We start from the raw sequence: 16,190 nt of genomic DNA, 5'->3' as shown, positions 1-16,190 counted from the left end.
GACACAGTATGGGGTGGCATTTCCCAGGGACTTGTGTTATGGTCCCATGCCTATCAAACACACGCACTTTTCATGATAGCTCACAGAGTCAGGCCAGCTCCTTGGGACCAAATTCAGGCAAGCCGAGAGGGGATGATGACTGCCTTGACATTCTGGAGGCAATTAAACTGTGGTGTGATCTTGCTTCATGAGAGATGCTAAAAACACAGGCATAACCTTGCAAAGTGCTGAACCATCTCCCAAGAGATATTGAATGATTTCAACTTGAATTGCTTTCAATGGAAGCTTTGGATGACCAGCAATTCTGAGGATTTAGCCCAGTTCTACTCAGACGAATATCCTTATCATAAAATAGACTTTGGTGATGTAATACTGGGTTGCTGTTTTTTACAGCACTGGAAGAGAAGCTTATGAAAATAAACGTTTGCTAAATAAAGTTAGTGTTCAGTTTTCAAATAAGCAGGAATGATTGGAGGCCATATGCCATATTTTAGATAAAAAGAAAATCGTATTTTCCTTTTAGAGTATTATTTTTGGAGAAGAATGGTGAAAATCACAAGGCACCACAAGTGTGTTTTAGCTCAGGGATATAAAATGAAGAGGAATGTATAATATCTAAAAATATATAAAATAAGAACAGCTGCTTGTCTATTCCTATTTCAGCTACTCTAGCAGGTCATGAGCTCTGAAGACTAAATTGTGCTTCTGTACTTTTCCTATCCAGAGTAAGTGGGCAGAGACTAGATGCAGAAGGAAAAGAGTCTTTAATCTCACCCCCACAGTTTGGCCATCACAGCTAAGCCAATATCAGAGTGGATGGGAACTGGGATGGAAGAAAATTACAGATCGAATCTCACTAGTCTGGCTCTCTCTGGTGTGGCAACATCCGTGGTCCAGCATGATTTTAGGTATCCATAGGCCTGGCCTTAGGGCAAGGCAAGGAGGGCAGTTGCCCTGGGCCCTGAGCATTCAGGGCCCTGCACTGCTCAGTGCCCATCTGCCCGGCTGCTCACTCTCTGCGCTGGCTGGGAGCCACCTAACCATGCAGTGCATTCAACCACAGTGTGCCGCTTTGGGTCCCACAAACTCCTTGGCCAGTCCTGCTTAGCCGGATGTCCACTTATCATGGCCAAGTTTCCCACAATCCCGTAAAGCTTGTTTACAACCACCAGTCCTAGTTCTCAGTGTTCTGTGCTGTTATTTAACTCTAATTTACCCCCTAAATGTCTTCTAAGAGCCCAGTAAGCAGTGGAAGTGTTGGTACTGCTGCTAGACAATACTGACCTTCCATGGTCTGTCACGTTCTCTGGTTTGGCACCGGTCAAGTCCCAAGGGTGCCAGGCTAGAGAGGTTCAACCTGTACTACTTCCCTGGAGCAAGGGGAGAATGAGAGAGGGAATTGTGCTTGTGAAAGGTTTCTCCAAGGTAAGTAGTGCATCCCTGGGTTAAGACAGTTTATGCACTCTCCTTGCTCAGGTGCCTACATGCGCACTCTGGTTCTAAGGCATTCCACACAAGGGAAGTGGCAGACATCAAGAGATTTGAATGGAAGACCATTCTATTCAAAGGGCCAGATTCTTTCCCATACTGAATTATACTTTACTCTTCCATTGGTTCTACCTACTTCAAATGGAATTAGTGGCAGAATAAAATATTACTTGCCAAGGGTACATCTACACAGCAGCATTATTCCTTTGACTTCCTGCTGTGTAGACAGTGCAAAAAGCCGAGTTAAGCTATTTTGACTTAAGCTACGCAATTGACGTAGCTGGAGTTGCATCACTTAATTTTACTTTAGCCCTGCTGTGTAGATGTATCCCAAATATGGGCATCAGCATCTGGCCTTTCTTGTCTCTCTGGGCCAGATTGTACTATCTTTTTTCCTTCTGAGCAGTTCCTTACGACACGCTATAGAGTGGAATTTCTATCCTTGACTATCAACTGTGCACTGTTTATACATAAAGTAGAGCTGATCAAAAATGTGGTGAGGGAACCACTTTCAATCCAAAAACATGGGTTTGGTGGCATTGATTATTTCATAATAACATTGATGTTATGTAATTGTTTGATGAAATATTATTAAACATTTCATTTTGTTTTAAGTTTATAGTATTGACTAATACAGGGGTTTCCAAACTTATTGACTGTCCAAGCTACATACAACAATCTTCAGAAGTATGAGAGCCAGGTTTGACTGCCAGAGCCTGAGGCTATAGCCTCATGGGAGATGTGCCCTGATGGGCTGAAGCCCCAAGACTCCACTCCTAGCTGGGAAGAAGTTGGAGGCAACGTGTGAGACAGGCAATGGGGGGCATGTGATCCCATGTGCCCCTCATGATTTTTGCAAGGGTTTGGTGTACCTGCTTGGTCGCATGTTGCCACCAGAACTCCTCCTTGCACAGCAGCTATGGGAGCCAGCAAAGCTGGGAACTGCTGTCGGGGGAGAGGCAACAGCAAACATTTTAACTGTAAAACAGCCGCCTGTGGCTCATGAAGCAGTTTGTCTACTCCTTGACTGCATTGATAACAGAATAGGATCCATCCAATCAGCTATGAATGCAGGGGAAGGACCAATCAGGAAGAGGGCCATTTGGGGCTCTTTCTGACCAGCAACATCTGCTCTGCAAAAGAGATTGCCAACTTTCCTGACAGGATGCCATTCATGGCAATAGTGTCTGTCCGTCTGATCAGCAACCCTACCTGCAAAAACCCTGGACTCACTTTCATTTAAAAAAATCCACCCAGGTAGAGAGGGGACTACCAGCAAAGAAGGCATGTCCAGGAAAACCCAGATATATGGTAACACCAAAGTAAAAAGTCTCAGGCTAGCAATTTCTTATGATATCCACGACTACATGGAGAGGAAACTATCTAGGTTTTCTATTCATGTTTGTGCATTAACATATTTGATTGAACTAAAAATACTCTCAAAAAGAACCTTGCCAGATAGCATTCTTGTCCTTTTGCTTATCTTTTTTAATCAAAAGAGCAAACCTTGACTAGGGTGGAGGAAGATAGTAACATGATGCACCCATAAACACTTCCAGGGTTATTTTTTCATCCTTCATATTGTCTATGTAAACAGACCACTGAAAATCAATTAACTAAAAAGGTCTTTCATCATCTCTGGAATTCACATCAGTATTTACACAATGCTTCAATGAAGTGTCAGATTCCTGAAGAGTTAATTGAAATGTAGAAACTACTTTACACTGATTCAGCAGGCTTGGCGCCAAACTTCAAAGGAAACTCAATTTGCTTCTTGGTTATTTTATTTGTATGTTTTTAAGCAATTTTGCTGACTGCAAAGGAAGTGAAATATAGAAGACCCCCAGATCCAGTCAAAGTAAACATGGAGAGTCGCTAGTTTGTGGGGTTAAAAAAATTAAAAATCCCTTTTTATGGTTGCTTTTTATTTATTATTTTTATTTAATTTTTAAAAATGCATTTACTTATTATTTTACAGCAGCTTTTCAAATGAAACAAAACAAAGAAATGGCCCAGAGGTCTCTGAAAAATTTACCATGTATTAATCCCAGATTTGTTCTACTCAAAACACTACATTGGCATAAAAAATGGAGTATTTCCTCCAGGAACAATTCTGATCTAGGCCATTCTAAGACAATAGAAAGACTCTGATTGCCTTGTGTGGGCTTTGGATCAGTACCATAGTGTAATGTTTATGTAGTTTATATACCCTAAGTATAGTAAGCTACTTGACACTCAGCACAATACAAAATGCTACAGGCCTTCACTGATTCATCAGCACTAGTGGGGCTAGACATGATTGCTTCTGGGTGTCCCCTTCAGCCATACATTTCTATGATTCCTTTATCTGTGTAGGGGTAAACTGAGGCAGACCATGGTATCTTGCTGAGAACTGAGAACTCAAATCCTAAATTTGAGGCCTGGAAAACACACAGACAAGCAGCTACCATGATCCTGGTTGCCCTGGCAACCACATTCCAAGAGGCCTCACTCTGATAAGGCCCTCTACAACAAACCACACGGGAGTTGTTTTCACTGTCTGCTTCATTTCTAGAAAATAAGCTTGGATCCCAAGGACTGCGCCAACCCAAGGCAATATCACCCCCGCAATAGACACATTATATTTCCAGCCAACAAAGTTGCCATCAAAATGTCTCTGTTTATGCTGGCTCATTTAGCTTGTTAGAAATATGTACCTGTATTATGGATAAGATGTTTTAATTGGCAATGGGTGGAGATACTGTGTAACCTTGTAGTTTATTGGCTTATGTGTTCATTATGCCTTGCTGCCAGAACCTATGAAATTGTTTCCACTCTGCCCATCTGTTGCCTATATAATCTAATGTATGTTTTGATTAAGTGAGTGCTCTCCAGGTTAACCCCTGGTTGGTACTCCACCAGCTCTGGTGTACAATAAATCCTCAGCTTGTTTTCACCTGCATCCACAGTGTGTCCAGAATTATTCCCTACAATCTGCTATCCTTTAGAAAGGTGGAGCCATTATAGAATGTCAGTGCAATGCCACGTGCTTTTAGGTTATGTCGTGTAGCAGGTCCTTTTGACCACGGCCTCGCACGTATTACCCATACTGCCACACTAAAGCCCCTCACAAGACAAACACAGGCTGCTGAGGCAGATCCAGAGAAAGTGCTTGAAGTCCCTTGGGTGCTCAACACAGTTCTCAGTAAATGGAAGGAACTTGGCAAGCACCCCGGCCAGACGCCTTCAAGCCTCAGTAAACGGAATTTCACTTGTCAAGCACCTGGGCTAAAAAGATAAGAGTAGGGACACAAGCTGTCCCATACACTAAGTTAATGAGCACTAAAAAAACAGGACAAGATAGGAATAAGAGAAATGAGCTGTCAGTTAACAAGCACCTGGAGCAGGGAAGCAAAAACATAGCTAGCTTTCACGTGTGCCAGTCATGTCTGCATCAGGCACTGACCACAACGCCCTGAGGCAGATGTCATGTCACAAGGAAATAACCTTAATATGGTACCGGATGTCAAAATTATAGTATAAAGCACCCTGATCCCTAAGCTCAGGGAGGTTCCGTATCAAAATAGAAGGCACGTCTCATCCAGCCTGGCTGAGAGGTTGATCACCCAAGGCCGCCTCCCACCCACCGAATCACGAAAGGGTGTACGAATCTGGAGCATGGTACGTGTTATTTTTTGTCTGTGTATCGTAATTGTCACTGGGTTTGTAAGTAGTACTTAATATATTATTTATCAGCTTAGCAATAGTTAGTTGTATTGTATTAACCATATTGTATAATGGTACCACACTTAGGTCTAAATAAGAACTAGGAGTAGAATTGGGGGGTTGTTAAGTGAATAGGCAAACTAATAAGTAACTCTACCAGCTGTTCCAAGATAACCATAGAGGGATTGGCTGTAGGAGGAGTTTTTATTATTGTTGTATTGATTTTCTTTAATGTATGTTTTATGTGCATGGTACGTTGTCTTAAACAAATCATAGACAGTAATTTAGTATAATCAAATTGTAGTTAATAGAGTTTGTAATTGGTTAAGTACATTTAAGTTCGGGCTTTCCTCCTTCGTGGCCCCAGTCCCTTGCCACAAAAAGCTACCCCTAGACAATCTTTCAAGCCTATGGTTCATCTGGGTGGTGTTTGCAATTTGGCAAAATGTGAAAAAAGGTTTGTGGGAGATATTTTGAGGGACAGAACATTTTAAATCTGGCTGAGGAAATTGATTTAAATCTTCCAAAAGTTTCAGGTTTCATTTGTTGTGGATTGAGCTCCAGGTAGGCACTGGCTTTGAATAAGTATTCTATTGATCCTTGCTACAGGATGCTTGAAGTGAGAGTTATGTAGGGATAGTTATGTGGAAAGCAAAGATAATACATTCTGGTTTTTCTTCGACTGAAGAAAAGGAAAAATATTCTTTCCCTTTTATTGTTATTTATTGTTTGTATTACTATATCACCTAGGAGACCTTGTTCTAGATGGGAACCCCATACTACACATCAGTAGAATAAATTACTAAAATTTCCACTTTTCAGACATGTAGATTTTACCATTAAAGCTTTCAGGATAAGTGGAAAGCTGTAATTATATATTTCCTGGTATATTTAATCTTGTGTGGGTGTAAAATTTGCTTTACCTTTTCTCAACCTGTGATTCCTAAAAACTAGAAATGGAGTAATTAGTGTACTGTTATTGTATTCGTTTTTTACTCTTTTGTTTTTTATAAATGCAGGTTTAATTACCCAACTTGTATTTTTTAATAACTGACAATAAAGTGTAACTTTACTGTGAAAGAGTATTGTATATCTCTTTTACTCAACAGATCTGTTGTTTGGGAGTCAATTTACTTCAGGGATTAAGGCAGGGACTTTCAACATGGCACCAAGATCCCAATGAATTTAAATGAGATCTGTGGGCACATAAAGCCCTTAAGATCTTTTCAAAAAATCCCAACTCAGAGTAAGTTTTTACTGCTTTTTAAGTTTTTGTTAGCACTGCAGAAACATCACAATCAAGACTGACATTTATTGTATTCTCTCTGTGCCAACATTAGCAGAATTGCTTGTTTTCCAAGCAGTTCTATATCTCTGCAAACCAGAAAAGCAATGGAAATGAACAACTGTAACTAGGGACATATTCTAAGAGCATGTCTTCACTACAGGCTGTATCATCTTAATTTTATAGTGTGGACATGCCTGTACTAAGCTGTAACACTGGTGTAATATCTAGCATTCTCATGGGAATGATTGGTAATATTAATTAGTATTGGTAATGTTTTGCAATCCTTGCATGAAGAGATATATATGGTACAGTAATAAAGCACAAAATATTGTTATGATCTCAAGTCTTGTCAGCCAGCCAACACTAACTTGCTTCCTAAACGTATAAGCTAAAACTGTTAATAAAATAGTGAAATGAAAAATATTTTTGACAGAGCTCCCATTTGATTTATTTTGGTGCTCAATATAATGAACTGGTTATCTTAATTTTCAATGAATTAAAGTGACTAAAACTTTATCAGAACAGTTTATCAAGATGAATGATAAATAAGGTTATTAAACCTAATGTCCCTGCCTCATTTGCTTTTCACACATAAATTCACAAGAGCCAATGTGACATGGTTATTTAATAACATTATGCTAACAGCTATAAACACTATTTATAAAGCTGACATTTTTAAAAAATCTTAGAGCAAAATAAAACCCAAGCCAAACTCTGTAAATATGTGGGGGAGTCCACTCATCATAGAAACCTGTGGAAAATCATTGCATTGAGTAGGAGGGATGCGAACAAAGACACTGGGTGGATCAGCACTAGCAAAAAAGCCCAGATCTATTCAGCAGCTAGTGCAGTCAAAAGGCCAGCCACTAAAAACTCAGTGATTGTCTATACTGCGGAAAAGATCAACCCTCTGGAGGTTGATCTTCTAGTGTTTGATTTAGCGAGTCTAGAGTAGACCCCCAAAATCAAATGCTGAGGGCAGTGCCTGCTGGTGTTCTACGCTCCACATTCTGTGAGCAGTAAGGGAAACCAACAGGAGCATATGCTTCTATCAGACGCTGCGGCAGCTTGGCTTAAGGTAAGCCAAATCCAGCTGTGCATTGTGTGTAGCTGGATGGCGTACCTTAAGCTGACCTGCCTGTTCTAGTGGCATATATCTACATAGTAGCGTTATTTTGGAATAACTGATGTTATATCAAAATAACAAAATGTGCATTTATACAGCAAGCCATTATTTCAAAATAATGTTGAGATGGAGAATTTCTTACTCCGACTCCTGTAACTCTTATTTCACGAGGAGTAAGGGACGTTGAAGAAAGAACGTTCTTCCTTCGACTTCCTGCTGCGTAGTCAGTGCCAAAGCCCAAATTAAGCTATTTCAACTTCAGCTACCTCTCCTTTCCTCTATTCCCTCCCTTCCCTGCAGAGACAATAGAACAAACCTTTTTTCTTTTGAAACAATAAACTCTGTGTGGTTTTTATTTGGGGTCAAAATAACTGGTGAGGGTCTGGGGAAAGAACCTGGGGGAGGGAAGTAGAGCAAGAGGAGAGAGGAGAGGAAGGAGGAGTGATGAGAACCTAGGAGGGATGAAGAGAGGCTCAGGGCTGGGGCTGGGAGTGTCCCCTGTTTCTGAAGGTCCCACCACCATGGGTGCGGGGGACTCAGCGACCATGGAGTAGGAGAGTTAGAGGAGAAGTGGGAGGAGCAGGAGTAGGATTAGGAGCAGGGGTAGGAGCAGCAGCAGGTGTGGGAGCAGGTGCAGGAGCAGGAGCTGGCAACATGCTGGCAACTAGGAATTGCATGTTTGTGCACATGTTGCGGCCCTGATCCAGCATCTCCTGCCAGGTATCTCACCACAGCTGGATGTCTTCCTTAAGCCTGCGGCCTATGGTCTGCTCCAGGGATCAGAGTGCCATGAGGCGCTCCCTCTGGAACTCAACCTTGGGTTTCCAGCACCTGCGGGTCCTTCAGGTTCGGGTGACTGCCCCGGGTAGTGTCAACCACCCCCCTCTTGCAACTGGCCCGGCTGTCGAGAAAAAACAGAGATGGTGAATCATCTCAGGGGACACTGTGCCTGAAGCCTACGCCTCATCTCTGAGCCGAGAGCGAGAGTCCTCAGCTCAGATGAAGGCGATGTGCCTGGAGAAAGGCCATGTGCATTCTAGAGAGTGAAGCTTTGCCTACAGGGGCCCAGATGTCCCGGGGAGGGGGAGTCTCACCCTCACTCCCGTCCAGGGGACAAGCAGACATGGGAAGGTGCCAGCCAGACTGGGATCCTGTGGGCTGGTGGGGGTCTCGGGGTAGCTGAGCTTCTCTCCGTGACACATGCCCACCAGGTCCAGCAGTGGAGATGTCCTACAGGGAGAGAATTTGTATCTCTGCCCGCTCAGGGAGAGGTGGGCAGGGTGTTGGTGGGGAGGTGCGTGTGAGCAGCAGACACTCCTGTACCTCACCATGCTGATCCTGGGAGTGGACGCTGCCCCAAAAGTGCGGGCATCCCCATGTGCCGTGTGCAGCACTGCTGAGAGTGTATGTGTGTGTGTCCATGTCTCCAGCCACCTTTTAGTGGTGGCTGGTAGAGGGAGGGTGTCCCACCAGGAGGGTGTCCCACTCTGGTGTCAAGACTGTCACAGGCCTCTCGAGATACCTTGTGGCCAATAGCACAAGGGTCCACTAGTGCAGCCCGCTGGGGCTGTGTGAACTGCACTGTTGCTTCATGTGCACAGGCTGCTGCACAATCCCCAGGCTGCAGAGGCCTAGAAAGGAGAGCACCTCAGCCCCTCGCCTCCCACACCCTGCACCCTGTGTGCATAGGGAATGTGATGGCACTCACCTATGGATTCCCTGGCCTCGGTCAATGCTTGGGTCACATCCAGAGTGTGGGGTACCAACTCCAGGGTCTGGAGGGTGACGGTGCTGGCCTCGTCCAGCTCCTCCTCTTTCTCCTCCTGCTTCTTTTCTCTGTCCCACAGGAAGGCGACAACGGGCATCTCGAGCCCCGAGTCCACAACCGGGGGAGGGGAGGGATGGCCCTGCCCCCCAGGATGCAGTCTAGGTCTTCAGAGTAGGGGAAGGTGTGGGGTTCTGCCCCAGAGCAGGAGCTGTGCTCTTGCTTCCTGGTACAGGCCTAGTGGACCTCTTTGACTTTTATCCACACCTACTCCTGTTTGTGGATGTGACCTTTGGTGGCCAGGCTGTTGGCCATCCGGCCATAGACATCCACATTCCTGCATCTGGTGCAGAGATCCCGGAGGTTTGCCTCCTCGCCCCAGACCTCAATGAGGTCCAGGATCTCTGCACCAGCCCAGGAAGGGGCACGCCTCTTTCAGGCCCAGGCAGGCTCCTGGGAGCTGCCTGACTGCTCCCTGGGAACAGTGGAGGACTGGCTGGAAGCAGCAGACTGGCTCATTTTTCAAAAAATCTAGGCAGTGGCAGCTGCTGGGTGGTTGAGGGCTGTCAGGGCCTGCTGTGTGCCACAAGCCCTTTTCCCTGAGGTTCCAGCTTTAAGGGCTCCAGGGGAAGAGAGGACTACAGAGTTCTGCTGAGTGGAGACAGAGCAGCCAGCAGGGCACCTTGGGAAGTGCTGGAGGCTCCTTCTTACAAAATAACTGCAACTGCCTTGTCTACACAGCCCCTATTTCAAAATAGCTATTTTGAAAGAAGTGTTATTCCTTGTAGAATGAGGTTTACCAATGCTAAAATAAGCCATCCGTAATTTTGGAATAATTTCAAAATAACGCTATTGCTGTGTAGACACTCGCATAGTTAGTTTGGAATAATGGCCATTATTCTGAAATAACTTTGCTGTGTAGACATACCTCAGGAGAGCTGTCACTTCCTGTAGCTGCTTGCTAAAGCTAGCTGAGACTCGTGCTTAAAGGAGCTCCTCTCTACAGCCGTGTCTCACACACCACTTCTTTACTGTCTTCACCATCATGGAACACCAAACTCACGCCCTTGCCGATGTCACAGCACTTCAAGATCTTGAGCCTCGTGCTGTGCCTCAAGGCACAGTTCATCCACACTTCAGGATCACAATGACTGGCCCGCACCAGAGGACCTCTTCACCCAAGCCCTGGTGCTCATGATGCACCAAATTTCCCTCCATCCCCTGCACACGGTGGAACACCGCATCTGGCATAGGGAGACCGGTTCCAACGGGTGGGACTGCATTGTCCTGTAGTGATGGAACAACCAGAAGTGGCTTCCAGAACATCCACATGTGGAAGGTCTCCTTGGAGCTCTGCAAGTGGATCTCCCCTACTCTCAGGCAATGGGACACCCTCATGCGATCTGCCACTCCCTACAGAAACGCATTGCCATTGCCCTCTGGAAGCTCGCCATGCTTGCTACTGCTCCATAGGGAACCAATTTGGTGTGGGAAAATCCATGGTCAGGGCCGTGCTCATGCAGATTTGACTTTTATTATTTTATTAAGAAGGTGGTGAAGTGCTGGCATGGCTTCCCTAAGGAGGTAGCAGAATCTCCATCCCTAGAGGTTTTTCAGTCCCAGCTTGACAGAGCCCCGGCTGGGATGGTTTAGTTGGGATTGGTCCTGCTTTGGGTAGAGGGTTGAACTCAGTGCCCTTCCAAGGTCTCTTCAAACCTTATGATTCTATGTTTCTATGATTCTATAGTGGTCAAGGCCATCAACACCATCCTGCTGCAGAGGATCATCACCTAGGGGAACAAGGACCCCATCATCACTGGCTTGCCTCCATTGGCTTCCCCAACTGCTGGGGAGCCATTGACGGCACCCATATCTCCATCCTGGCCCCTGACCACTGTGCTTCTGACTGCATCCACAGGAAGGGTACTTTTAGATGGTGCTACAAGCCCTCATGGACCACAAGGGACAGTTCATAGACATTTATGTTGGATGGTCGAGGAAGGCATGTGATGTCCATGTATTCCAGAACTGAAGCCTGTTCCACAAGATGCACACCGGCACTTTTTTCCTGATGGTATCATCAGGTTCAGGGACATAGACATGCTCATGTGCATTCTGGGCAACACAGCCTATTCCTTGCTCCCTGGCTGATGAAGCCCCACATGGGCCACCTGGACCCCACCAAAGAGTACATCAATGCCAGGCTCAGCAGATGCCACATGGTGGCCAAGTGAGCCTTTGGCTGCCTAAATGGGAGGTTCAGGAGTCTCCTCACCCACTTGGACCTCAGTGACAGAAACATCCCCTATGTGGTGGCAGCCTGCTGTGTGCTTTACAACATCAGTAAGACCAGGATGCCTGACACACACTTGCCCAAACAGATTTTCTATGCTCAGCTGAGGACCGGAATGAGGCCTCGGAGCAGGCAGAGGAAGTGCTACAGGGATGTCCTGAAGAACACCTTGATAAAGTGTGGCATTGATGCTGACACCTGGGAGAGGCAGCTGAAGGATTAGGTAACCTGGAGGACCACTATCAAGAACTGTGCCCAACACTTTGAGATCAAGCAATGTCTCCATGAAGATCAGAGAATCTGACGTAAGGACTATGCCCAGGCCTTGTATTGGTGCTGCGGGTGTTGGTGGCGATGGACATAGAGATCTCAAATGTAGAACAAGTAATCAGTAAGTGATACATCCCCAGTTGCCCATTCCCAGCTTCTGGCAAACAATGACAGGTCCAAACTGTCTTCATTCCATACAACCCATTTCAGAAAAATCCTCAGTATCTTTTGGCCCAGAACAATCTCAAAGTGCACAATGCAGCCAAGGAGATAGGAGCACCATCATTACCAGGTGATGTCAGAGATGGATTGGCCATGTGCTTTGGATGCAAACTAATTCCATCGCCAGAATAGCACTAAGCTGGCTACCTGAAGGAAAGTGAAAATGAGACTGAAAACAAGAAGGTGAAGAGCTGTGGAAGCTGAACTGGAAAACATGGGGCACAGGTGAGAAACCATCGAAAGACTTGCCAGAAGCAGAGAGGGGTGGAGGAGCTTCACCACTGTCCTAAATGCCAGAGGTGTAATGGGAACATGATAATGATGATGGTGATGATGAATATTTCAGATTACTATTATGGTACAAATAATTTATTCTACATGTTCAATTAAAAATATTATTAGTGAGAAACTGGAGAATGTAAGATTGCAAATAAAACAGTTTACCTGAACGTTCCAGACATCTTTTAACTCCCCATGAAGCAGGCAAGCATCATACTCCCTTTAACCACACTACCAAGACTAACAGTCCGAAGCCAGGAAAAGCCTTGTACTAACTGTGTTTAATGGAACAATTTAATTAAACAGAAGCCAAATGAATGTGCTTAATTTAATTGGAGGAAGAAACACCTCTAACCCACAGACATCCTTTCAAAGTGTCTACCGTTAAGTATACTATATTCTATTTTCTAATTTAGTCTAGCATTGCCACCCTTGAGCGCTTTGCTTTTGCCTCTATGCAGTTCATTAAGCTTAGGAAATTGAAATTTTTAAGTGGTTTTGATGCTTCTTTTTTCTAAGTCCTTTTTTGCATTGAAAGCAACACCTTGATGCGATTTTGACCAGATTAATATTTTCTGTAGCTATTTTACCAGGTAGGTCTCATGTCAGGGAACCACATTCTTCCACAGTATGTGGAGACTTCTGAATAAATCTGATTAAGGTTATAATCATTATCTGAAATTAATAGTTCCTTCATAATAGAAACCAAGGTGAGCCTGGCTCATGCTTCTTTACAAACTCAATAAAATCTCTGCATGTAGCCTCACATTCACCAAATCCCAAGGCTGTTAGAGTCTTACAGCATTTAATAATGCAAATGAGTTCATCATTCAGTGGCTGAAACCCATTAGCACACACCACCAATTTGATCAACCTGGAGTAGTTCATTCCAATTTGCTTTGCTTACTGCATGACCAGTGTAAAGGTGTGTAACAGGAGTTTTCTCTTTGAAAAATGTATCAAATTCCAATTTGTATAAAAAGTAAATCACAATTTTGACTTTATGGATGTGCTTAGTGCATCTCAAACTTGCTTTTTAATTGCATGAAGTTTAGTTTGTCTTAAATTTTCACTCACAGCATCTATGCAAAGATGTTCAAGGTTAACATGTTTCTTATGTGAAAGCAATATGTAATCATTACAAGTCAATTGCCTAAGGCCATGACACGGGACACCCACACAAATAATTTAGCAGGTGACACATGAAGACAGCTGTTCATTTTTAGCAGTTTTATAGGATCACTATTATTGGAAACAAGACCTGTCAAGAATGGATCATCAACAGGAGTGTCATCAATTTTGATGGATGATAATGCCTTGGAGTTTACAAAACCATTGTCAGAAATGATGTAAAATGAACCTTGGAGACTCTCATAAAACTTGGTTTCACTGCTGAAATCAAACCTAATGTCTGGATGAAACAATTCACCAGTTGAGAAAGGATGGCACAGGCAGCTTCTGCATACACAGTACTATCAACCTTGAAATTGAAATACTGCAGATGATCCACATGTCTCTTGATGATTTGCTGAATGATATCAGGGTGAGTGGAATTTAAATAAGAAGTAAGTGGTCCAGTAAGTCCAAATCCAAATTTCCTCCACAAGTGAGAGTGTAATGGTCCACCCACTGGTGAGTGCCCTACTGCGGCAAAGTGGCACTGTGCAGGGTCCTTGCCTGGTTGGTTTGGTCACCCTCAAAGTCCTGGAACCAGGGCCTAACTAGCCCTGTCCATGGTGCTAATGAGTCTCTGCCTGTGGCTGGTCTTGAGTAACTTGGTCTGGGTCTTACCCAGATCTAGGTTCAGCTCACACTGGGAGCTAACCGTAATGCTGATCTCCCAGTCAGGGTATAGACCTGGCAGGGTCAACCTCCTGAAGGGAACTGCCAGGCCCCATCCCTGCAGTTTCTTTTATACCCCTCTGCTGGGTCCTGATTGGCTGCCACAGAGACAGCCACGCTATAGTGCCTGGAGGACCTCTTCTCCGCTCCTCCTCGTGAGTGGAGGAGGGATGTGGCAAGGCCACTGGCCTCCTCTAGGGAGTGTTGGGGCCTAATCCAGTCCATCACAGAGAGATATGAAAACCTTTGGCAAACATAGGATTCCCATGCTTGATCTACTAAAATATTTATCTGAAAAATATGTGAAACTACATGGTGAGGCAAGATTCCCCAGTTCAATAAGATTTGTAGGTGAGACTTGCCAAATGCTGATGTTTAGATAACAGATTTTCTGTGGGGCGGGGGGTGGTTGTACGTTGTGGTGTTTGTAGAACTAGGTTCCCAATTTTAACAGGCCTCCTGATTCTCTTCATTCTGAGAGCAAACAGTTTCAGGTACTGGAGTAGTGTGACATAATTAGGCTACAAAGTGTTCTGTACATTTTCAAGTACACTAGATCACTGAGCAGGCATGGGTTACATTATTAAATCAAAAGTTGGGAGTTCTTTTGTTTACAAAACATGAGCCTCCCTGATGTCCATGGACATCTGGTTAATGTGCCCCTCATCCCGAAGGGCCATTGATGGGGTTTCTATAGGTCATTTATCTTCTACAAGTCTTCTCAGGGGCATGCCTGCCAATGAGGGGGGATGGAGAAAGGGGCAGCTGCCTCAGGGCCCAGCGATTCAGAGGAGCCCGGGCTCTTGGCCACTGCTGCTGCTATTGTGGCAGTGACAGCAGTCAGAGCTCTAGGCCCTTTAAATGGCTGCCAGCATGCTGCACCATGTGCTAGGGCTTTGAGGGCTGGGGTGAAAGGTCAATGCCATGCTCCAGGTGGCGCTGAGGACTGGCTAGCCCTGACCCTGCCCATTCAGCCTGGGGCCCTGACCCTTATAAAAGGGAAGAACCAAGTCTCCTCACCTTGCCCAGGGGCCTGCAGAGGCTGTCGAATCCCCTGCTTAGGGATAAAGGCCTGGACTCTACTGCAGCAAGAAGAGGGTTTAACTCCGGGTTTAAGGCTGAGGCCAGTTACTGGCCCACTGAGCCAACTGGAATGCTGCATCAGATCTGCCATTTTGGTTTTTTTTTGGGGGGGGGGGGGGAAGGACTGTTGATTTTCACTCCCTGTTTGCCTGGCTGCTTTCCCAGAGAGATGGGGATGAGGTTGATCACAAGTGCTCCTTCCCAGCCCACCATAATGTTGCATAAAAAAAGCCTCCCTCTGAGCTTACTTGATTTTACACATGCATTTTCTGGAAATACACTAAACTGTAAGGTCTAAGGTTTTAAACTGCAACTCATTGTAATCTTTGTCAAACTTTGCAACTTATTGTAATCGTTACAAAACCTTGCAACTGTGTAACTCTCCGCAACTTTGCTTTATACGTTCAGAAACTTACTGCAAGCTGCAACTTTGTAATCTTTGTAACTCTCAGCCACCTTGCTCGTAACTTGCATTCTAAACTGCAATCTCTCCTGAGTGATGAAGGTGTGTGTGTGTGTGTGTGTGTGTGTGTGTGTGTGTGTGTGTGTTTAGTAGGAGTTACAAGGCTGAGGCACACATGGAGTACATGATGATGAGTCATCAGAGACTGCTGCTTTGCTGGATAAAGGGAAGTCTGGGCATGCTCCCTAGTGATGCGGTAAATGAGTCACAGGAGCCATACAGACACAATATAAGGAGAGAGAGCATGTGGCAGAAGCCCCTCTCTTTTTCCTCCTCCTGAGAAGCTCTTCTTTCTACAGCCAGTGCCTTTCCTGATCAGCTCCCCAGCCATGATAAACAGGCCCTCCAGAATCTACATGCCTTGGC

At 44.8% G+C, this 16,190-nt stretch overlaps 1 pseudogene; it reads right to left on the bottom strand.

Moving 5' to 3' along the window:
• Positions 1-13,022: 13,022 nt before the first annotated feature.
• Positions 13,023-15,835, bottom strand: LOC102454960 (putative F-box/LRR-repeat protein 21 pseudogene; annotated as a pseudogene).
• Between the last annotated feature and the right edge of the window lie 355 nt (positions 15,836-16,190).

Source organism: Pelodiscus sinensis, chromosome 1 (genome assembly GCF_049634645.1).
Source record: "Pelodiscus sinensis isolate JC-2024 chromosome 1, ASM4963464v1, whole genome shotgun sequence".
In the NCBI taxonomy this organism is placed as follows: domain Eukaryota; kingdom Metazoa; phylum Chordata; order Testudines; family Trionychidae; genus Pelodiscus; species Pelodiscus sinensis.
This window is presented reverse-complemented; position numbering and strand designations above follow the sequence as displayed.